Raw genomic sequence first — 23,855 nt, 5'->3', positions numbered from 1 at the left:
ACATAAGTCTTTGACTCTGCCCATTTATTTACCTAATAGTTATTTCTTGAATGCCTACCTTCCGCCCCACCCTATGCTAAGTCAGACTGCCTTCCTGAATATAGACAGAAACAGCAGGGACCAAATGTGCCCACCCAGCAGTTCCCATCATAGTGAGTGGTAACTGAATACAAGGCTATCTGTGTCAGAAGGCATATGAATAGAATCCCAAAATAGGGCTGAAGGAATGTGAGGTGAAAGAGACCTCAATATGCTGGCAGATCAGAAAAAAGCTTGCTAGTAAAGAGGGTATGATCCGGTGGAGAAGGATGGATGGGAGAGCTGAATGCAGAGAAGAAGGCCTCTGGATGGTTAATTTGTCCAGCAATATGGCACCCAGATTGAACTACCTGCTGCAAACATCTAAAAGGTTGACTTTAACTCATTTAACTTCTTGATTAAGCAAGAACAGTCAAAGTAAATAATTCCAAACCAGAGAATAAGTGAATAAGAAACCTTTAGATTTAAAATAATCACTGAAGCCAACTTGAGCTTTAAAAGCATTTACCATACCTGGTAAGCATGAATATCAGGTATATCAATACAATGGAATATTATTTGCCCATAAAAAGAAATAAAGTACTGATATATGCTACGATATTGATGGATCTTGAAAACACTACGATAAATGAAAGAAGCTAGTCACAAAAAACAAAATATTGTATAGTCCATTTATATGAAATGTCCAGAATAGGCAAATCCATACAGACAGAAAATAAATTAGTAGCTGACAGGAGCTGGGGGGTCAGGGGGGAATTGGGAGTGACTGCTAATGAGTATGGGTCTTTTGTTTAAGAGGGTGAGGGAAATATTCTAAAATTAGATATTGATGATGGTTGCACAACCCTGTGAATACACTAAAAATCACTGAATTGTACACTTTAAATGGGCAAATTGTAGGCTATGCAAATTATATCTCAAACCTGTTTAAAAAAAAGAAAGTAAAACAGGAGAGAGACATAGGAGTGACTTATGGGATCACTGTTGAGGAAAAAGGTCAAAATATTGATTAACCCTAGACTTCAAGTTACATATGCATATTAAAAACCTCTGGTAATCACTAAAAGAAGAAAAATAGCCTGCATAATTTTTAAAATAAGACAGAAAATGTAACAACAAAATATAAAATCACTCAAATGTAAGGTAAAAAAGGAGAAAAGGAAATAGAGAATAAAATAGAAAAATAAGATGCTATAATTAGAAAACACAAAAGTAATATATTGTATATATATGAATATATATGAATAAATACAAAGAAATATAGTGTGCATAAATATCAGCAATTATCATAAATATTGATGCATAAACAGTTATAGTTAAAAGATAAATATTGAAGATAAAAATAAATTCAGCTCTATGTTGTTTGTAAGAGATAAATCTAAGACATAGACCATAAAAAGATTGAAAGTAAAAGAATGAAAAGATATTCTAGGTAAATAGTAAAGAAGGGAAGCTACTATATCAACATCAGATTAAATTGACTTTAAGGAAAAACATAAGTAGTAAATAAAAAAATAACTAGACATGTTAAGCTTTTCCTAGTTATCTTTTATAAAGGGTCACTATATAATTTTAAAGTTTCAACTTATCAAAGTCATAATCATTCATAATATGCATGTATCTAATAACATATTGTGACAATATTTAAAGCAAAAAATTGTTATAACTATGGAGGAAAAGAGACAAACTACTATGTTAATGGAAAAGATTTTAACATAGCTATCTTAGTAACTGTTAGCCCAAGCAGGGGGGAAAAAAATTAAGAATACCTATTGAAATCACACTATTAACTGCATAACCTAATGGGCATTCATAGAACATTCCACCCAACAATAAGAGGCAACAAAATTATTTCAACCAAAATCGACAATATATTGGACCATAAAGAAAGTCTCGAGGGAGGAAGATGCAAGAGGGAAGAGATATGGGATCATATGTATATGTATAACTGATTCACTTTGTTATAAAGCAGAAACTAACACCATTGTAAAGCAATTACACCCCAATAAAGATGTTAAAAAAAAAAAAGTCTCAACAAATTTCAAAGGATCTGGTGTCACAATAAGTTCACTAAGCATAAAGCAGTTAGTCAAGAAATGGTAGCTAAAAGATAACTAGGAATAGCTTAACGTATTTGGAAATTTAAACATGTTAAGCTTTTCCTAAAGCTTACTCCTAAATAAATCACTCACACACATCAAAGAATAAATCATATTATAAATTAGAAAACATCTAGAGTTAAACAATAATGCTACGTGAGAATTTCCTGCATTTTGAAATGCAAGTAATGCAGTATTGATAGTGAAAACTATAACCTCAAATGCTTATGTCTGAAAAAGAAAAAAGGCTGAAAATTATTAAACTAAGCATCTTAGTTTTAAAAAAAGAGAGAGAGAGAAAGAGAAAACAGCAAATTAAACTCCAAGAAAGTACAAGGGGGAAATAATAAAGATAAGAGAAGTTAATAAAATAGAAAACCAACATACAATAGAGAGGATAAAACAAAAGCCAACAGCTGATTCTTTGCAAAGAGTAATAAAATTAACCTCTAGCAAGGCTGATCAAGATAAAAGGTAGAGAAAATATGAATAAACAAGACTAGGAATGAAAAGGGGGACTTAATTACAGATGCCACAAACAGTATAAGATGAGATTATGAAGAGTTTCATGCTGATGAATGGGAAATCTTAGATGAAAGTTAAATTTGACTCAACAAAATTAGCAAACATTTTAAAGTGAACAGAAGAGTATTCCAAGTAGAGAGCATTATGTGAGAGAAGAGCGAATGGTAGAGATCGCAATGACTTTGGGGGGCACACTCACTGATCTGCTCCACAAACATTTACTGGTAAGGAGTCTGTGTTGCACTCTGGGCTAGCTGCTGTGTAGGAGACCTCATGAATTGGCATGAATAGTACCCCTAAAGAGCTCACAGCATAGTGGGAGGTTTTAGGGATGTACATACATGTGTAATGGAAGGAAATTAAAGTTCTCTGGAGGTTCACTGAGGAAATTAGTGAAGATGGGACCTAGATTTTGTGTTGGACTACATTAGGAGGAGGATGAAGAACTGGAGGAGGTTGGAAGGAACATGAATGTGAGACTGAGGAATTCAGACTTTATTCTGGACCAATAGAAAACACTAAAGTTCTTGAATAAGGGAAAATTATGAATGGGATTTAAGATTTATGAAGCTAATATAAATACACGTGTATGAAGAATGCGATTTTGGAATGTTGAAAGATGAAGCATGGCGACAAGTTCAGAAGATATTGCAGTAGACAACATAAGCTGTGATACACTCCTAAATTAGGATGGTGGAGGTAGACACAGAGAGGAAGAACATTATGCAGAAGCACTGATAGGCTTATTTATTGATTAGATGTTAGGCCTAAGGTAGAGGGGAGACATGGGGCATCCTAAGATGTCCAGCCTGAACATATAAAAATTAAATAAATTAGTGACCATTCAGTCATTTCTTTGTTTCAAAGACATGGTTGGGAATCAAATAAATAAAATCTTTAATGAGTTCTAATTTCTCAATTCAGGTAGTATGTGCCCCATGAGAGAACAGAAAGGCTAGTTCAGATGTGAAGACTTGGCAATAATGTCAACTGGTTCTTGGCTAAGAAATCTTTGAAACTGCAGCCAATCAGCCAACAAGCATTATGAAGGGTACACTCAAGGTCAAAGAGAAATGACAATGGACATGGCTTCTTAATGCCTCCCTTTGATCTTCACCAAAGTCTACTGCACGAAGTGTGGGAACCACAGAGTCAGAGACACAGAACTCGGGGTCACTGCTTTTCATGCTGTTTTAAGCTGTGGATGTTGGGTACACAGGAGTTTCAGCAAGCAAGGGGTCTACCCTATGACCATATATAATGTTTTATGCTGTGTATTTACTGCTTCATTGGGCTTAACACAGATGCCAGTGAAACAGACAGAGCTATGGACTACAATAGCACAGCAAGAGGAAATGGCGAGGAAGAACCTTGCTTGCAGAAAGTGTGATTTCAGCCTTCCTGTTTTTCAGATGGGGAAACTGAGATCCCAAAAGGGAGTATCTCACCCAAAGCCTGTAGCTTTGGAGGTATGAAGGACAGCCAGGCCATCCCCTACCAGTTGAGCTCTCTCCACACCGCATGCTGCCTACCGTCTGGTAAAGATTCTCCTTGGAGCATCATGAATTGATGCGGGACCTGGGAGACAATGGTCTTGATGTAACCTTTCTAACTAGGTTGTGGGCGGGGGGGGGTGTGGAGTTGATTCTGATACCCCTTCCAATCCCTTCTCTGGGTTCCAGGGTGGACTTCATTTTTTACAGCTCTGAGAATCAGAATCACAGAGATTTGCCTTGTGGTAGAACGGCCCCAGATGGCAGAGCAGTCAATCCTTTGAGTGAAGAACAAGGCAATGGTCACTAAAAGGCCCACGAGGGCTCCTGGAGGAACAATCAATACCCATCGTCTGTGCATGTAATTTTCACTTGCATAATGCACTAAAAACTGCAAGCACCTTGGGAACAGGTACTATGTCTTAATGTCTCTATGGGCCTCACACAGAAAAAGTAAGCAGCAGATGTTCAATTAACTTAATTCTTAATTGATATTCTCTAGGAATGCAGCATTCCACATAAGTTTACCATCATAAAGTAAAACTGCACCTCCATTTTGTAACTACTTTAAATGGAAAAATTTTCACAACGTGTGACACCCTCACCTCCCTCTCTACTAAAATAATCCAACCTTTCTTTGATGATCTGTAATCACTAAATTGAATTTGTTTGTTTGTTTTTTTGCCGTACGCGGGCCTCTCACTGTTGTGGCCTCTCCCGTTGCGGAGCACAGGCTCCGGATGCGCAGGCTCAGCGGCCATGGCTCACGGGCCCAGCCGCTCCACGGCATGTGGGATCTTCCCAGACCGGGGCACAAACCCGTGTCCCCTGCATTGGCAGGCGGACTCTCAACCACTGCGCCACCAGGGAAGCCCTAAATTGAGTATTTTTTTAACGAGCCTCATTATAATGTAGGAGGAAGATTGAAAGTTTCAGACTGTTTGTTTATGCGATAAATAGCCACAGACTTCTGCTCTTTTTGGGTTCTTTATGTCTTTATGTCTTATGCTCTTTATGTCTACATCTGATGATTCCTGCTTCTCTTTTGCAATGTGGCTTTCAGCTGTCAGTTTTTGGTGCTCTCTTCTTCCTTACCCAAGCATCCCAGAGATGCCAACCCCCATAAACTGGAAGGAACATCTCACCTGCATATTGTGAGAGACAGTGGAATTGTCCAAAAGATAGAATAACTAGGACAATCTGTATGGGTCAGAGTAGGGTTACATCCTATTACAGGTAGTTGTACCTCGGGGCCAGAGTGGCCCAATGCAGCAGGAGGCCAACAGAACACAATGGGGAAGTTGAACTTAGCATAGAGACATTCCCCCTGGAGAACACAGAACCATGGGTTTTTGTTTGGTTTTTGTGGGCTTTTTTGTGGAATTTTTTGTTGCTGTTGTTTCATTTTTTTTCAAGGTATAGAACCGCATTGTTTCCTTACACTTGAGAGACACAGGCCAGACAAGCATTGTTTTCTTCCAGTGCAGCCAGTATTCTCCTTTCATACACTGTCATATTAACCCTGCCATGTTGTAGCTTGATACTATGGCAGTAGATCAACAGACTGTGTACCTCACTCATCCAGAACACAATTTTTTTAAAAGAAGCAGAAAGCTGTCTGTAGCCCGGATTTGTAAAGACCTAGTATTCGTTTCACTGTTTTCAGCCAGAAAACTATATATAATAAGTAAAGACATCCATTTGCCATAGATATTTATGAAGCTCCTACTATGCATCAGGTGTAGCATTGTGTACAAAGATGCTGCCATCGAAGAGGAACCAAAAACATGCAGAGTTGGCCAGCAAGTGTTGTGCTTCCGGGTGCCATAGGCTGAGGGAATTGGATGTGATTTTTTTTTTAATCCATTTGGTTTGAATTATGCCAGCTCTTCCTTCTTTCCTATTCCACATTCTAGTGGCACAAAGAAGATGATTCTCCTCCCTGAGGTTAAAAAGAATAACTGAGCAGAGGGCCATAAGGAGACCTCACAGAAGGAAAATTCAGAAGGAATAGACAACGGAGTAAGCATTCAGCGAGCGGCACTGGGACCAGGGCAGTAGGAAGATTCTCAGAAAGAGGCAGGCATTTGAAGATAAGAGAAGCTTGGGCTGAGGAGCTCAGAGACAGGCAGCAAGAAGACAAAGTATACTTCTGGATAGTTTGAATCACTTCTATAGAGAATTAGCTGCCGGGACTTATTTTCAAACTTAATCATGTTCATCTTTGTTGTCTGACTTCACCTGGCATGCAGAAAGCTGGATAAGGAAACTGCACGGCATGCCACCATCACCCTGTAGAAATAATACATTCTCTGCAGGCAGGGACATGTCATATTTATTTTTACATCCTCTAAACATCTGGCATAGGACCTTCTTTGCACTGAATAGATGCTTACTAGGTGTTTTCTGTTTTATTTTTTTCAGTTATATCTATATGCATATAAATATATAAGCAATATTGCAAAATACGTGTAACATTTTACAACATTCAAAGAGCTGTCCCACCCATTAGCTGGTTTGACTCCTGCAACATCACAAGGGTAACTGGCTTCGTGACTTGGCGGCAAGCAAGCCAAAAGTAACTTTATTCTGTCTCAATGCCATACTTTTAAAACTAACACTGTAGAATCAATCTTCTCTGTCACTGGATAAAACCCCAGCGAGTTCCTGTAGCTTTTCCTGCTACTTCAAGATTTTGAAAGCCCCAGTCCAGTCTAATATTAAAGTTTCAAATCCTCATTCAATGTCAAATTTCTCCCCTCCCCAAGCCTGGGTTTGTGCCAGGCTCAAAAACCTACGTCAGGGAGCTGAAGGCGCACGGACAACTCAGCTCTGCTTTTGCTCTGCCTCCTCCTGCACTGACCATTTTTGGCCACTCCAAAGTCATGTAAAGGGAAGGAAGAAAAGATAAGAAGGGCAAGGAAAGGCCTCTCTTGTTAGGCACAGGTGTAATCTGGTGTTACTGCCTCTCCCTGGGTGTGGCAGCTGTCCAAATGTGGACTTGATCCTTTCTTTCCTGTGACGCTTTTGTGGACATTTGGAGATTCCCCTCCCTGTCCTCACGCCGTGACTGTGACTGCAGTTCTCTGGTTCCATCCCCGGATAATCCCCACCATGATCCTCCACAGCTTCTACAGCTAATGGTGCACTTTCTGCAGAGCTCATCTCACTCCACAACATGATGCCCTAGTGGCCCTCCCAAAGCTCAGCAGACATACAGCAAGCTTCCTGGATCATTCTCTGAAGCCCCTGCCCACCGGACTTTGAGGAGAGGAGGAGAAGAAATGCATAGCACACTAACAGTCTTTCTCCAAAGAACTCCTCACTTTCCATTCTCTCCTAATTCTTTCATACATATATGCATCTATCTATCTATCTATATATATATATATATCACCTTTGAGGAAGTTGATGACCAAGAGTGACCCACTTATCATGGAGTTATTCTTTAGTGTGGTCTCTCTCCTCTCTCTAGGGCAGGGGTCCCCAACACAGTCCACAGCCTGTTAGTAATAGGGCTGCACAGCAGGAGGTAAGCGGCGGGCGAGGGAGCGATGCTTCATCTGCCTCTCCCCATCACTTGCATTACCGCCTGACCCATCCCCATCCCATCCCCCACCCCCACCCCCACCCCGGTCGGTGGAAGAATTTCTTCCACAAAACTGGTCCCTGGTGCCAAAAAGGTTGGGGACTGCTGTTTCAGGGTATGAGGTCCCCAAATGCAGTCAACAGCAAAAGCCCTATTTTAACAATCTGTTTCAAAAGCTACGCCCAAAAAGGCGAACAGAGTAGATGTTAATTTTCTTACTTCCGTATCACAGGTGAGGGAACTAGGCTCCTGCCTCAGGTCACATGGTCATTCAGAGGCAGTACTGGGACTCAAACTGATGGTGGCCTCAAGCACCACACTCTTTCTACTGCCCTGTGCTCTCTCAGCCCCCAGCCTCACAATGGGGCCCCTGATCATGCTAACTCAGTCAAGCACAAGAGAGGAGAACTTGCCTCGTGATACCCTGCCGAGTCTTCAAACTGGGAATATTGGTTTTCACAGGGAAACTCTTACAAGCTGAATCTCCTGCTACGAGCAATACTACTATTAACAGTGCTAATAATAATAATACAAAACAGCTACATAGCACTTCCTAAGCACTCGTCTAAGCAATTAGCATATATTAATTACCTATATTAATTCATATGATCCCTGCAACTACGCCATGAGGTAGCTACTATATCGTTAGATGACATTTTACAGATGAGGAAATAGAGGTACTGAGAGGTTAGATTGTCCAAGGTCATGCTATTAAGTTAGGGAGGCAGGACTCCAGCCACAATTTCTGATGCAGTAATTCTCACACTTCAGTTTCCATAAGAATCACCTAGGGAACTTGTTAAAACACACATTCCAAGCCTTCTATTTAGATACTGACTGTGTATCTGGCTTGGACCCTGAATCTGCATTTTAGCGCATTCTCAAGTCATTCAGGTGAAAGCCCGTATACACTAGGCCTGGTGTATCATTTACAAAGGGATAAACATAGAACTGTGAGACAGTGTGGTAACTCAGCCAAGGATGGACCTTCTCCAGTTATGTGCCAAAGAGAGTCAGTGTGAAAGGGCAGCTGGAAACTTCCTCAATTTGCTCTCTTCCTCTACATTCATAGTACTGTGTGGTGAATAAGTGTAATGTTTGTTGAATAAATAAACCTGTTCCCAGGATCCTGAAGACTGTGAAAAGAAGTTTACTTTTAATACACTTCAAAAAACACATAATCTAAAAAATAGCTCACACTATTGAACAACTTCAGCAAATCCCCTGCACTACCTGCCAAGGTCATAGTTTCGATCTCACCTTCAATTATTGATAGATAGCCTGATAATTTGAGAAGAGAGAAACAGACTTTTTTCAAGCTTTGGAAAAGGAAAGTCCTTTTAATAAGAGATTCCACCCTGATTACATAGTTCTTATCAGGAAATCCCTTGAAAGCTGAATTCCAGAAGGCAACTATTAAAAATGCCATTGAAAAACTGGAAATCATCTGCTTACACAGCTTAGAACAGACCAGGAGGGATTATATACTTGGTGCAGAACAAGAACTAAAAATCATTTTTGTGGCCAGAATTGGACTGAATTTTTGAACTACCTTTGCCTCCACAAGTAAACCTCCTTTCAAATTTGACTAGAAAATGCTACAGCAAGCAGACAAGAAGGAAGGAACCCAGGCATTTTTGACTAAGGTAGTCAGTGTACCATTAATGACACCACCAGTCAAGATCTCCAATAAGAGTAGATCAAACTGTATTACAAAGGAAAAGGGGGCTCGAGCCCAGGAGCACTTCAATGGGCAGGGCTTGGCCAAAGGACAAGGAAGAGATGTAACAAAGCAGGAGCCCACAGACACTCGACAAGGAGTTAATCCCTTTAATAAAGACTCAGTCATGAAAGTCCCAAGGCTCTAGAAGGACCAAGTCCAGGCTAGTGCTCCAAAGCAGGACTCAAGAGTTTGAGCAGGAGAAGACACATGCTACATGTACAATTACTTATTCATGACATGGGGACCAAAGATACTGGTAGACTTCTGTCAACAAGATTTCAACTGTAGCTCAGCTCTGGACATAATACCCTTGAACATGGCCCAAAATTCACCTGATTTAGGACTAATTATTTTTAAAACTTCTTAAGCTCACTCTGATTTAAAATGTTTTATGGAACTCTTCTAAATGCAAGACCAACCATGGAAAATCAACAGAGATCTGCCTGTGCTCCTCCATCTTCCCACCTTCAGTCATCACTTTACCAAGTGTTGGACTTTACCTCCCTTCATAAGTACTTCTGACTACATGATGGGTGCACACACTTCCAGGTTTTCAAGCTGACCTTGGTGAAGTTACTGTCTCATTGGAGCATACAACAGACACTGATAGAACAAGTGTCCGCGAAGCAGAGAAAGAACCTTGTTACTTTCTCTTATCTACCTGCATTGTCACTCAACCACTGAAACAGGGGAAAGGGGCCCCGGCAGAACCTGTTAGAGATATAGTCATGCTGGTTCTACTGGGTGTTTTGGGATTTTTGGGTGATCGAAAATTGATGAATGATTTGTCTAATATCTTTACCAAGCATTGAGATTAAGCTACAAATCAGGCTTATTATAATCTCTTATTTCTCACTATGAAATACATAAACTGTTATTTTAATATCTTGCTAAGAACCATTTCAGCTAAATATGAATACTGATTTTATCTAGGATTAATAAAGTGAATATTTTAAACTATCCTGTCAGGAAAAATTTTGTCTTTGGGGCACTAAAACAAAGCAGTCAGGTTCTGGATCTTTTCCCCTGTTGGATCAACAGCTCAGTGAAAGGAAACTCTATATAAATATATATGCATTAATATTTTCTTTCTACTGAAATATATATTTATCATATATGTATTCATCAGCTTTCATGCATGCTGCCAGACATGGAAAATTATCTTTTTTTGTTTACTAACTCATTCATGGGAAAGAGGTCCCTCATGTGTTAAACAAAAGGGAGCTTTATTATTTATGAGACTGAAAACTAAAGGTTGCCATGGCTTTAAGATCTGGTGACTGGTCATCAGTTTTTATAAATGACCATGAATCACTGTCGTGCTGGCTGGGCTTTGTTTGGAATGTGAGATGGCTGTTCTGCCTTACAAGAATGCAATTATTAATGTACCCTCCTCCCTAGAGGGTTTCAATTTCACCCGTACAAGTAGCTGTATATCTACCAAGTGTATGTTCGGTGTGCCTATCTATGAAATTTAAAATTATATGCTTTGTGTAAAACAGAATATATAATAGACTCTGAAATTGAATAAAACTTATGACACTCATTTTTTATCCTTTGTGACATTTTTCTAGTAAGAGAGTTCAGACAAAAGCCATTGCCACCAAGGAGCCAGGAATGCAAAGTCTTGTCCAATTTAAATAATCACTCCTTTCTGTCATGTTTTACAAAGAAATGTATTCAAACATGCTCTTTGAGCATTTCTATGTTCTTGTCTTAGCTTTTACAAATATGGGCAGGCAAAGACACCCCACCCCCATTTGTGTGTTTTTGTTACTTGAAAAAAATATATAATCTTGGCAAGTGTCTCATTATAATAATGAGAGGGCTTTCTTCTATGATAAATAGGACAGAGGCCTGGCTCACACATTTAGTTCAGAACTTCACATTCCTCCTCTTCTCATCAAACAAGGTAAGAAGTAAAGTCCAAGATAATAAGAAGTTCATGGCAAATCTGATGATGTCACTTGCCTTGTTAAAACCCTTTGTTGGTTGCCCATATCCATACAGCCAAAACTTCTTAGTATGGCTAACAAAGGCTTTTCATGACTTAACTCCTTGATGACCTCTCCAATTTCATCTCCCAACTCCCTTTTTCCAACTCCTTCTCTGGTTCTCCAGGCATTCATGTGAACTCCCTTCAGTTCTGGGAATGCTGAATTCTCAATATTTCTCTTCCTCTCTCTGCCTCCCCCCTCCTCCCCCTCCTCCCCTCTCCCTCTGTCTCTCTGTCTCTCTGTCTCTGATATAAGATTACATAAACCCATGAGTAGTGGGGCTGGCTGAAGCCCTGCAGGCAGAAAGGATATACCTAAAACAAGTTATATGTGCCTATTCCTGTGAAAGTGAACTAGCCTCTTAGAATGAAAGGGGCGCAATGTTGTCATACTGATCAAATGGCCACTTGATATTTTCAAGGAACAGTGCTCATTTGGATGCTCACTCAGCACTGGTCTCTGTTGCTGGCATGACGGACAGCTGGCAGCAGCAACAGACAGATCAGTCTTGGAAAATATGAACTCATGCTGTTGAACCCGTGCGTATGCGCCATCACAGCGGCTATTTTGTTCATGTGTCTATCATGCCAATATTCAGGTGGCTGATGACAGAAGCTGGCCTACATCAACTGGATCAGTAATTTTGCCCACTTGGTTGTTTAGTGTCTCTTCTGTGGTGCATGCTCTCTGGTGGGCATTAATGTGCAGTATAAAAATCTCCACACATCATGACAACTCCCATTTGTCTATCTATATGCCATTAACCCAGACTTCTTTGTTCCTAACCTTTCCATCTGTTTCTATTCACCATTGCCCAGTTATAGTTTGTTATAAAATAGTATGAAAAATCTAAAAAAACAGATATTTTATAAAAAGTGACAGATCCTCAATTAAACAAACAATTATCATTAGAATAATAAACTTTCCCAACAGTATCAAAAATCAGTTGATTCGACTTCCGGGAAGATGGCGGAAGAGTAAGACGCGGAGATCACGTTCCTCCCCACAGATACACCAGAAATACATCTACGCATGGAGCAACTCCTACAGAGCATCTACTGAACGCTGGCAGAAGACCTCAGACCTCCCAAAAGGCAAGAAACCCCCCACGTACCTGGGTAGGACAAAAGAAAAAACTAAACAGAGACAAAAGGATAGGGACGGGTCCTGCACCAGCGGGAGACAGCTGTGAAGGAGGAAAAGTGTCCACACACTAGGAAGCCCCTTCGCGGGTGGAGGCTTCGGGAGGCGGAGTGGGGGAGCTTGGGAGCCGCGGAGGAGAGCACAGCAACAGGGGTGCGGAGGACAAAGCGGACAGATTCCAGCGCAGAGGATCGGGCCGACCGGAACTCGCCAGCCGAGAGGCTTGTCTGCTCGCCCGCCGGGGCGGGCGGGACTGGGAGCTGAGGCCCCGGCTTTTGTCGGAGCGCCGGGAGAGGACTGAGGTTGGCGGCGTGAACACAGCCTGCAGGGCGTTAGTGCACCGCGGCTGGCCGGGAGAGAGTCCGGGGAGAAGTCTGGAACTGCCGAAGAGGCAAGAGACTTTTACGTCCCTCTTTGTTTCCTGGTGCACGAGGAGAGGGGATTAAGAACGCTGCTTGAGAGAGCTCCAGGGACGGGCGCGAGCCGCGGCTAAAAGTGCGGAGCCCAGAGACAGACATGAGACGCTAGGGCCGCTGCTGCCGCCACCGGGAGGCCTGTGTGCGAACACAGGTCACTAGCCACACGCCCTTCCGGGGAGCCTGTGCAGCCCGCCACTGCCAGGGTCCCGGGATCCAGGGACAACTCCCCCGGGAGAACGCACAGGCGCGCCTCAGGCTGCAACGTCACCCCGGCCTCTGCCGCCGCAGGCCCGCCCCACACTCCGTGCCCCTCCCTACCCCCCGGGCCTGAGTGAGCCAGAGCCTCCGAATCAGCGGCTCCTTTAACCCCGTCCTGTCTGAGCAAAGAACAGACGCCCTCCGGCGACCTACACGCACAGGCGGGGCTAAATCCAAAGCTGAGCCCCTGGGAGCTGTGAGAACAAAGAAGAGAAAGGGAAATCTCTCCCAGCAGCATCAGAAGCAGCGGATTAAAGCTCCACAATCAACTTGATGTACCCTGCATCTGTGGAATACCTGAATAGACAACCAATCATCCCAAATTAAGGAGCCCTGTGGATGAAAGGCTCTTGGGGCTGCAGCCAGGAGTCAGTGCTGTGCCTCTGAGGTGGGAGAGCCAACTTCAGGACACTGATCCACAAGAGACCTCCCAGCTGCACATAATATCAAACAGCAAAAATTTCCGAGAGATCTCCATCTCAACGCCAGCACCCAGCTTCACTCAACGACCAGCAAGCTACAGTGCTGGACATCCTATGCCAAACAACTAGCAAGACAGGAACACAACCCCACCCATTAGCAGAGAGGCGGCCCAAAATCATAATAAGTCTACAGACACCCCAAAACACACCACCAGACGTGGACCTGCCCACCAGAAAGACAAGATCTAGCCTCATCCACCAGAACACAGGCACTAGTACCCTCCACCAGGAAGCCTACACAACCCACTGAACCAACCTTAGCCACTGGGGACAGACACAAAAAACAACAGGAACTACGAACCTTCAGCCTGCAAAAAAGGAGACCCCAAACACAGTAAGATAAGCAAAATGAAAAGACAGAAAAACACACCGCAGATGAAGGAGCAAGATAAAAACCCATCAGACCTAACAAATGAAGAGGAAATAGGCAGTCTACCTGAAAAAGAATTCAAAATAATGATAGTAAGGTTGATCCGAAATCTTGGAGATAGAATGGACAATAGAATGGACAAAATGCAAGAATCAGTTAACAAGGACCTAGAAGAACTAAAGATGAAACAAGCAACGATGAACAACACAATAAATGAAATTAAAAGTACTCTAGATGGGATCAATAGCAGAATAACTGAGGCAGAAGAACGGATAAGTGACCTGGAAGATAAAATAGTGGAAATAACTACTGCAGAGCAGAATAAAGAAAAAAGAATGAAAAGAACTGAGGACAGTCTCAGAGACCTCTGGGACAACATTAAACGTACCAACATTCGAATTATAGGGGTTCCAGAAGAAGAAGAGAAAAAGAAAGGGACTGAGAAAATATTTGAAGAGATTATAGTTGAAAACTTCCCTAATATGGGAAAGGAAATAGTTAATCAAGTCCAGGAAGCACAGAGAGTCCCATACAGGATAAATCCAAGGAGAAATACGCCAAGACACATATTAATCAAACTGTCAAAAATTAAATACAAAGAAAACATATTAAAAGCAGCAAGGGAAAAACAACAAATAACACACAAGGGAATCCCCATAAGGTTAACAGCTGATCTTTCAGCAGAAACTCTGCAAGCCAGAAGGGAGTGGCAGGACATATTGAAAGTGTTGAAGGAGAAAAACCTGCAACCAAGATTACTCTACCCAGCAAGGATCTCATTCAGATTTGATGGAGAAATTAAAACCTTTAGAGACAAGCAAAAGCTGAGAGAGTTCAGCACCACCAAACCAGCTCTACAACAACTGCTAAAGGAACTTCTCTAGGCAAGAAACACAAAAGAAGGAAAAGACCTACAATAACAAACCCAAAACAATTAAGAAAATGGGAATGGGAACACACATATCGATAATTACCTTAAATGTAAATGGACTAAATGCTCCCACCAAAAGACACAGATTGGCTGAATGGATACAAAAACAAGACCCATATATTTGCTCTCTACAAGAGACCCGTATGCTAACACATATATATGGAATTTAAGAAAAAAAAAATGTCATGAAAAACCTAGGGGTGAAACAGGAATAAAGACACAGACTTACTAGAGAATGGACTTGAGGCTATGGGGAGGGGGAAGGGTAAACGGTGACAAAGCAATAAAGAGGCATGGACATGTATACACTACCAAACGTAAGGTAGATAGCTAGTGGGAAGCAGCCGCATAGCACAGGGAGATCAGCTCGGTGCTTTGTGACCGCCTGGAGGGGTGGGATAGGGAGGGTGGGAGGGAGGGTGACGCAAGCGGGAAGAGATATGGGAACATATGTATATATATAACTGATTCATTTTGTTGTGAAGCTGAAACTAACATACCATTGTAAAGCAATTATGCTCCAATAAAGATGTTTAAAAAAATAATAATAAAAAAATAAAGTTCTTACAAAAAAAAATAAAATAAAAAAAAAAATCAGTTGATTCAAAATTTGAAAAATTCAAGTACTTTTCACTAGCTTTAGGTAGGCCATGCAATATTAAGAGATACCACCCAATCGATACTTCAGTGTATTTTCTCTCAATTCTCCTTCCAAATTTATAAACACATATCAATTTGCAACCTAAAATATCAGACTCATGGCATAGATATCTCTAAATGTTTTACATCTCTCAAAGAATATTTTTATCTAGACATGAAAAATTAGTTTCTAAGACTATGAATGGTGCTCCAACTATGTTAAGTCAAAATTGGATTTACTAGAATTTTGAAACAAGACACTGATATTTCCCTGTAGATTTATCCCACTGTATGACATATATTGGAGATATTTGTGTTTAGTTTTCTGAAACAAACTCTAGGAAAAGTACCACTCACATAGTTGTTAAATATACAACAATAACTTTAATGATCTTATTCTCATTGGTTAAGTCATGGAAGAATTGTACAAAGATTTCCAGAACTATAACTTCCAATACTAATAAACTATAAACCCCTTGAGACAAAAGGGATGCTTGCCAAATATTCAATAATCAAAGGCAAACGTTAGCAGTGAAATTTACACTTTCTCATTGATATGGTACTGCATATGAATAAACTAACTTTGAAGCTCCGAGAAAAAGAAAAGTTTATTTGTGACCTAGCTGGACTTGCATGCAAATTTATGTTGAAACTGAAAATTTTTGTAATATAAATCAATAAAAATGATTTTACATATTTTTCCAACATTAACCAACATGGAAATTTTAACTGTAATTGACAGTGTATGTAAATTGTTTGCAAAACTATAAAAAACTTTGAAGAACACTTTTTGATATTAATAAATGTAGCTGCTTTTCAATTTGTGTACTATACTTTTGAATTAAGTTTTAATAATAATGAGTTGACAAAATAATTAATTTTAAGAATCATAGTTTTGAAACATACACATTTGCTTCACAGTCAACTCAATTCTTTAAAAATGATAAACCAGTTCTGTCGATGTGGATCAAGGTATTAAAGGAAAATTACTCTTTTTGATAGTTGATTCAGTTACTGGCCAACTTTTAAGGATGTTTAGAACAACTTATGCATGGGAATCTGCGTTTTCAACTATAAATTTTATGAGATAAGTATATCCCATGAAAATTTAACATCTGAATTGAGATATGCTGAGTACAGAACACATCTTACAAATAAATCTCACTAATAATTTTTATACTAATTACATGACGGAATGATAATAATTTGGAAATATTGGGTTAAATAAAATATATTATTAAAATTAATTCACCTGTTTCCTTTTTTTAAAATTTATTTATTTAATTTATTTATTTTTGGCCGCGCTGGGTCCTTGTTGATGCGCACGGGCTCTCTCTAGTTGCAGCGAGCGGGGGGGCTACTCCCCGTTGTGGTGTGCGGGCCTCTCATTGTGGTGGCCTCTCCCATTGCGGAGCACAGGCTCCAGGCACACAGGCTTCAGTAGTTGTGACTCGCAGGCTCTAGAGCACAGGCTCAGTAGTTGTGGCGCACGGGCTTAGCTGCTCTGCGGCACGTGGTATCTCCCTGGACCAGGGCTCGAACCCATGTCCCCTGCATTGGCAGGCGGATTCTCAACCACTGCGTCACCAGGGAAGCCCCCACCTGTTTCCTTTTTACCTTTTTACTGTGGCTATTAGAAAATTTAAATTATATGTGTGACTCACATTTTATTTATATTGGATAGCACTGGTCTAGAGCTCCTCAGCTTATATTGTGATAAAGAGCAGGAACAGTTGGCACAGCCCTGGAGCAAAATTATAAATGCATGCAGCTATCCCTTCCCTATCATGCGAATGTGAGCTGTTTCTAAACCTTCCTAGTAATAGTGATAGAAGAGAGCCAGTCACCAAATCAATAGCTGCATACCATAAACCTAAGTCTATACTAATCTGCTCTAGCAAAGATAGCACATCTGGAAAGGCAGCTGTGATTGTGGCTACTGCTTTGTTGAGCTTGCAGTAATCCACCATCATTCTCCAAGCTCCATATAGTTTTTGCAGCTAGACTCATGAACTAAATGGAAATACAATGAGGACCACCACCTGCACCCCTTGGATGCTTTAAGTATGACAGTAATCTCAACCATCCCCTCTAGAATGCAATATTGGGTTTAATTCACTATCTTGGCTATAGGGGCATAGAGGGGTGAGAGGTAGGTCAGACGTTTTCTCTATGGTAGCTTTGACCCCACAGACTAATGACTCAACATGGTGGCTACACCAAACTGCCAACTATGTCAAAACAACTGTATATTCGAGGATGGGAAAATGAACATCAGACCTTGTATAGGACCCCACAGGCCCCTCTTCTAACAGGAGGACCATATAATTTGGGTCTCTGGGAATCAATATCAATTCAAATCCTGTGCCCAACAGTCCTTGGAATGTCTTGGTATTCCTCTTTCCCCAGAGCATAGTTACCCATGTAAATGACCTTAGATCTCTTTGGAGAAGGACTGGGGAAACAGTTACTGTATATGTATGCCATGGGGCTACATGGTCCTTCTTCCTAGAGACTTAACCACCTCTTCAGGCAATAATCGTGGTTCTGGGTGGACTTTAACATAACAGACCTGCCATGTTTGGGCATTTAACAGTCTTTGAAGTTCAGCCACTATCACTGTTAAGTCCTAGTTCTGTTTCTTGGTTTTGAAAATAAGAGCTTCTTTGTATGCAATCAAAGATGCCCTCTGGCTTTCATACTTGGCTTTATATTGCCTTTACTCACCTTCAGCAGATCATTATCTTTCTGTAAAGCATCAGTGACATTTGACAATAGTCATCTAATCCTATCACCCTAATAGAGACTATTTATACATCTCATACATTGATCTCAAAAGCCTGTTATATCCTGCATGCTAGTACATTCCCTTCCACCAGTTCACCATCTCATTTCACCACTCGTGAAAATTTTAACAAGTGGAGTGATATCTTTGGCCAAGGGCTATCTGTGCACTTGTGACTGGGTCTTTATTGCAGCCTGGTAGCTAGTGATCTAAAACTTCATCTTATCATCTGCTTTCCTGGATCACTCCCAGTACCAACATTCATAGGTTGGATTCTTTGGAGCAGATGCCAAGAGGGAGAGATGGAGTTTTGGGTGGGAATTTTTGCTTCCTACAGGAGGTGGAAATGGAGCTGGTCCTTATAATGTAGGACTGAGACAGTAGAGAGAGATACAGAGACTATTCCATGGATTTCTTTTAGTAGAGTAAGGACAAAAATCAATGCTTTGAGAAGATTGGCATTTGAGATCAGGATAGATTTGTGGGTGAGGAAAAGGAATTAGGGACTGGTCACATGGCAGTGGAATCAAAAGAGAAAGAGTGAAAGGAGCAAAACAACAAAGAAATGCAAAAAAAGAATTGGTGTGACCTAGAAACAGTTTGAATGACACAGAGAAAGATTTGGGACCTGGATGTCCAGGATGATAATAGCACCCCTGAAAGAGAATGAGAATTTGGGAAGACAGATAATGAGTTGAGATTCCAAATGAGTTTGATGAGAAGACAGTAACTGTACATTCCAGGAAAGGTGTTCTGTAGGTATGCCTCTGGTAGTAAGAGTCTGGATTCTGGGTCAGAGAAAGGAATGGGCTATAGAGGTTTGGAAATAAATAGTGAAAGCGTGAAAGACAAACCTTTGAAAGAACTTACAAGCTTGAGAGTTGAGGTTTGGGGAACACTCACTCAGGGACCAGAGGAGGAAAACAGAAGGAGCTACCGAGACAGGGAGAACCTAAGCAGTGCCTGGAGGGTGCCATGTGAGGAGGATTTCATACAGACAGCTCATCAGTGAGACAAACCTACTACAACTCCCATGAGCCAATCTGCACAAGTACTACACTGATACTTAATTTTTCCCAATTATTTTTTTTAATGTTTTTTAATTCATTATTTATGATAAATGTTGCCAGATCTTTGATTCTATCTTCCCTCAAGGTTAGAGCTTATTCCTTTAAATACACGAAAAGAGAAAATGTGTCTTTGCTGAGGAAGTCTCTGAAAAAGATCTGGAGATAGAAAGAAATCTTTTCAGGGTGAGTTTTCCTGGTGACTGCAACACCATATCTAGACCTATCATCATTATGCACCAATTAGAGGGGTCAGTAATACAGCCAACAGCTTGTGCCCAGGACACAGATCTCGAGGTGCTCTATGGGTTGCATCCTTGATCTTTGATAAGGCCAGCTGGCAGCACCACAAAGCCATGGCTCCAGCTCTAAATATACAAAGTCCATTTAGGGAAACTGGTAGCCTCTTATTTTCACATTTAATAAAAGTATGCATAGCTAATCCTCTCCAAAAGTTTGAGCAATCCTCTCCTAGCAGTTTTAGAAACCTTACAGTCATCAAACCGCACATTCCTCATATCCCAGCTAACTTTAGTTACCCAGCCTGCAGCTCCCCCTTTCTTTCCTAAACCTGTGTTCTCCAGAACCCCAATCCAGGTCTTTTCAACAACAGCTCCTTTCACCTTCTGGCCTTATGTAAAATGTGGCTTTCTCCTGAGGAATCACTTCAATTTGAGACAAATCATTCTTGCACATGCTCTGCTAGCTGCTTAATTCTATTTCTGGACCATTTCTCCACTGTTTTCTCGCAAAAGCCCTCTGCTCCTTCTAGATTTGTGTCATTCTGTTTACGGACCATTTTCTGCCCCCATCATCACCTCTCCACTCCCATATCATGTCTTAGTCAACAGAGACTGTAGCAGCTGGCCCTCAAGTTCTCTTCTCTACCTAGAACTCTCCCAGGCCCAGGTGGATGGCCTTCCAACTGTGCACTCACTCAGCGCATGTCTCCTCCACTGGGCTCCTTCTCCTCCATTTCTCTTCCCCACATCATGGACAATTTATTATTGCCAAGAACCACTCCACTTTTAAAATAAAAATTAAATTAGATACGCCTTCTGAGCACCATACTCTTACAGTGATCCCTCCCACACCTCCCACAGCCAACCTTCAATCTTGGGGAGCTTTTCAGTCCTTTCCCACCAGCAAATCTCACTCTCTGTCGTCTCTCTCTCATCCTTTCTTCCTTATAGAATTTAAACTCCACTGGCCTCCTTTGGTTCCTGTCATGACAATGTCCTCAACTCTCTTGCCAATAAATATCATAGTTTGGGCTACCATCACCTCTTTTCTAGACTACTGAAACAGCTAACTAATTGATCCACAGGGTCTCCAATCAACTCTCTAGAGTGATCTTTCTTAATTGTAAGTCTGATCACATCACCTCCCTGCTTTCAATATTTCAGAGGTTCCCCTATCCTGAGATTGCTTACAAGGGCCTGTTTGATGTAGCCATCACTTTCATCTCAAAGGTCCTCTCCTCCAACTCTCCTTAACTAACTTCTGCTCCCATCCTACTGCCATACTCAAGGACTTTCAGCTCTGGGAATATATCTCCTCTCCTCCTGTCCCCCTCAGCCTTCCCATCTTCTCCTCTCCCCTCCCCTCTCCTCTCCTTCCCTTCTCTTCTAATTCCTTACTTTCCCTCTCCTCCCTTCCTCTTCCCTCTCTTTTCCCCTCTCTAACTAATCACTTTCTACAAGATGGTCCCTCTTCCTGGAATAGTTTATTTCCTCCTTGCTTCCTCTGACTCTATTTATGCTTCAGGTATAGACCCCTCCAGAAAGCCTTTCCTGGCCCCTAGTTAGGGTAACTCGTCCTTGTCTTTCACAACTGCTACTTTATTTAGGTTATAAAAGGTCTTGTCAACTGAATTGGAATTGCAATTCCTTAGCATTGCCATCTCCACATAATGTTCTTTGCTCTTATCATCTGTGCACTTCACTCTTGACCCTGGCACCCAGGCTCCTTCATGGCTCAGAGCAAACCACCTTTCTCACCTCATCCTCTATCCCTCTTGTAACCTGCATTGTTCATATTTTCATGAGGTCATCCCTCCTCTTTAGCCACAACACAATCCTGGACATTCCTCAGTACACCAATCTCTTTGATACCTTCATGTCTACACAGTTTTTGCTTTCTGCTTAAAGGCACCCTGTCCACTCCTCTCTACTTGGACACTTCCAACTCAGCTTTGAAGATTTAGCTTGGGCGTCAGCTCTTACATGAGTCTCGTTCTCTCCCCTGTGCTCCCTCAATATTCTGCCTAAAACTCTCTCAGAGCACAGGACACTGTAATTCCAGGTTTATATGTGTGATTCTCACTGAGACAATGGTCTTTAAGGTACGAAACCATCGATTCAGCTTTGCATCCATTTGGCCTTGCGCGTAAAGAAAAAGAGAAAAGGTTTCACTAATCATTACACAAGTGTGGTATGGTTCAAAATTTTTTTCTCAAGTTCCACAATTTTCTTTATTTCCCCAAATTCAGCTGCATTTTCAAGCAATCACAATTGTCAGTGAATCGTACATTAAAATGTATATGCCATATATTTTGCTTCTAACTAGTCAGTATTTATCGACAAAACAGTCTAAACTGAACTGTTTATGTTTTCATGAGGCCACAAGAATCTGCTAAAGGCAAAGTTGGTTGTTTTGACCATACACTTCATATTTCACAGAAGATGATAATACAATATCATTCTGCAATAAACCACAAGCCTAAATAAGAATTTATTAGGACAAAATTGTGGTTCTGTATGTAAATTATTTCTTCTCATCTTACCAAATTACATTTCTAACTTGTATTTGCCTTCTCTCACTGTCATTTGAAGTGAAATTAGTTCCCTGAATCACATATCATTCTGGGTAGTAGCCAAATACACATTCTCAGTGGATCTAATTTGATCCCAGCCCTCTGACTTACCCTGAGTCTAAAATATTGGGGGCATCAAAGAAGAAGATATGAGTATGATTGGAAAATCCTGCTTTACTTTTGCTGGAATTGATCAGAAAGTCAAAGGCAATAAAGCATTTATTTATTTATGTATTTAGTTTTATAAATTTATTTATTTTATTTATTTATTATTTTTGGCTGTGTTGGGTCTTTGTTGCTGCACGCGGGCTTTCTCTAGTTGCGGCAAGCAGGGGCTACTCTTCCTTGTGGTGCACGGGCTTCTCATTGTGGTGGCTTCTCTTGTTGTGGAGCACAGGCTCTAGAGTGCAGGCTCAGTAGTTGTGGCGCACGGGCTTAGTTGCTCCGTGGCCTGTGGGATCTTCCCAGACCAGGGCTCGAATCTGTGGCCCCTGCATTGGCAGGCGGATTCCCAAGGAATCCGCCACCAATGCGCCACCAGGGAAGCCCAGCACTTATTTTTTTTAATCAGTGAGTATTTGTTGGGTGCTTATTAGGTACATAGAAATGTGTGTAAGCTTTAGGGATACAACAATATAGAAGGGAGACACCATCATTGCCCTCACAGAGCTTCCAATCTAGCAGGGGTGACAGGCAATTAAAGAAGAAGCTACAATGCAGTATGATAAGTGCTACTATAGGGGAAGTACTGGGTGTCCAGGGTGACATATAGTAGGGTATCAGGGAACCAAGTATTTCCTGGTTCTCAAACCACTAGATGTCAGTAGGTATGCTAAATGTACTTTAAGGAGTAAAAGGGAAGAATTAGGTGTTCGAAATCCATGGTATGTGCTCAAAAATATTTATTGAATATACAAGTGAATAAATGCAGAGGCTTTCGGTCAAGGCAAAGGTAGTGTCCTTGGGTCACAATGACAATGCCTGGAATTGGGACCAGTACTATATAATGGATTGGCCCAGAATACAGCAGCGCAGTGAATGTGGAGCTCTTGGGTAAGGCTGAGACTTCCACTTCACCCCTGTAGGGTAAAAGATCTCACTAGCACAGCTACAAATGGAAAGTCAGTATCCCATCTTTATCCTTCCCTAGAAGTGAGAGTCTACAGAGCTGACCCCTCAAGTTCTCCTATAGTTCAACAACTCGGGGAAACTGCCGGCTGCATTCACAATTGGATTACCCCAAACAGCCCAAATGTGTTTTTCCTACATTTTACTGAATTTACACTCACATTTGATTTCCCCAAAACAAAGATGACTTGGAATCCTAAAAAGGATCCATTTTCTGAGTAAATATCTGAAAAACCTGTCAGTATTATGATACATTTTAGAATCTCCAAAGCAGCTAAGCCCTCAGTATAACGCTGTTCTATATCAGATTTGTAGTTTCTAGACTTTACTTGGCAAAAGGATCTGTTTCTTTG

This window comes from Grampus griseus, assembly GCF_964374135.1.
Source record: "Grampus griseus genome assembly, chromosome: 15".
Classification (NCBI taxonomy): domain Eukaryota; kingdom Metazoa; phylum Chordata; class Mammalia; order Artiodactyla; family Delphinidae; genus Grampus; species Grampus griseus.
This window is presented reverse-complemented; position numbering follows the sequence as displayed.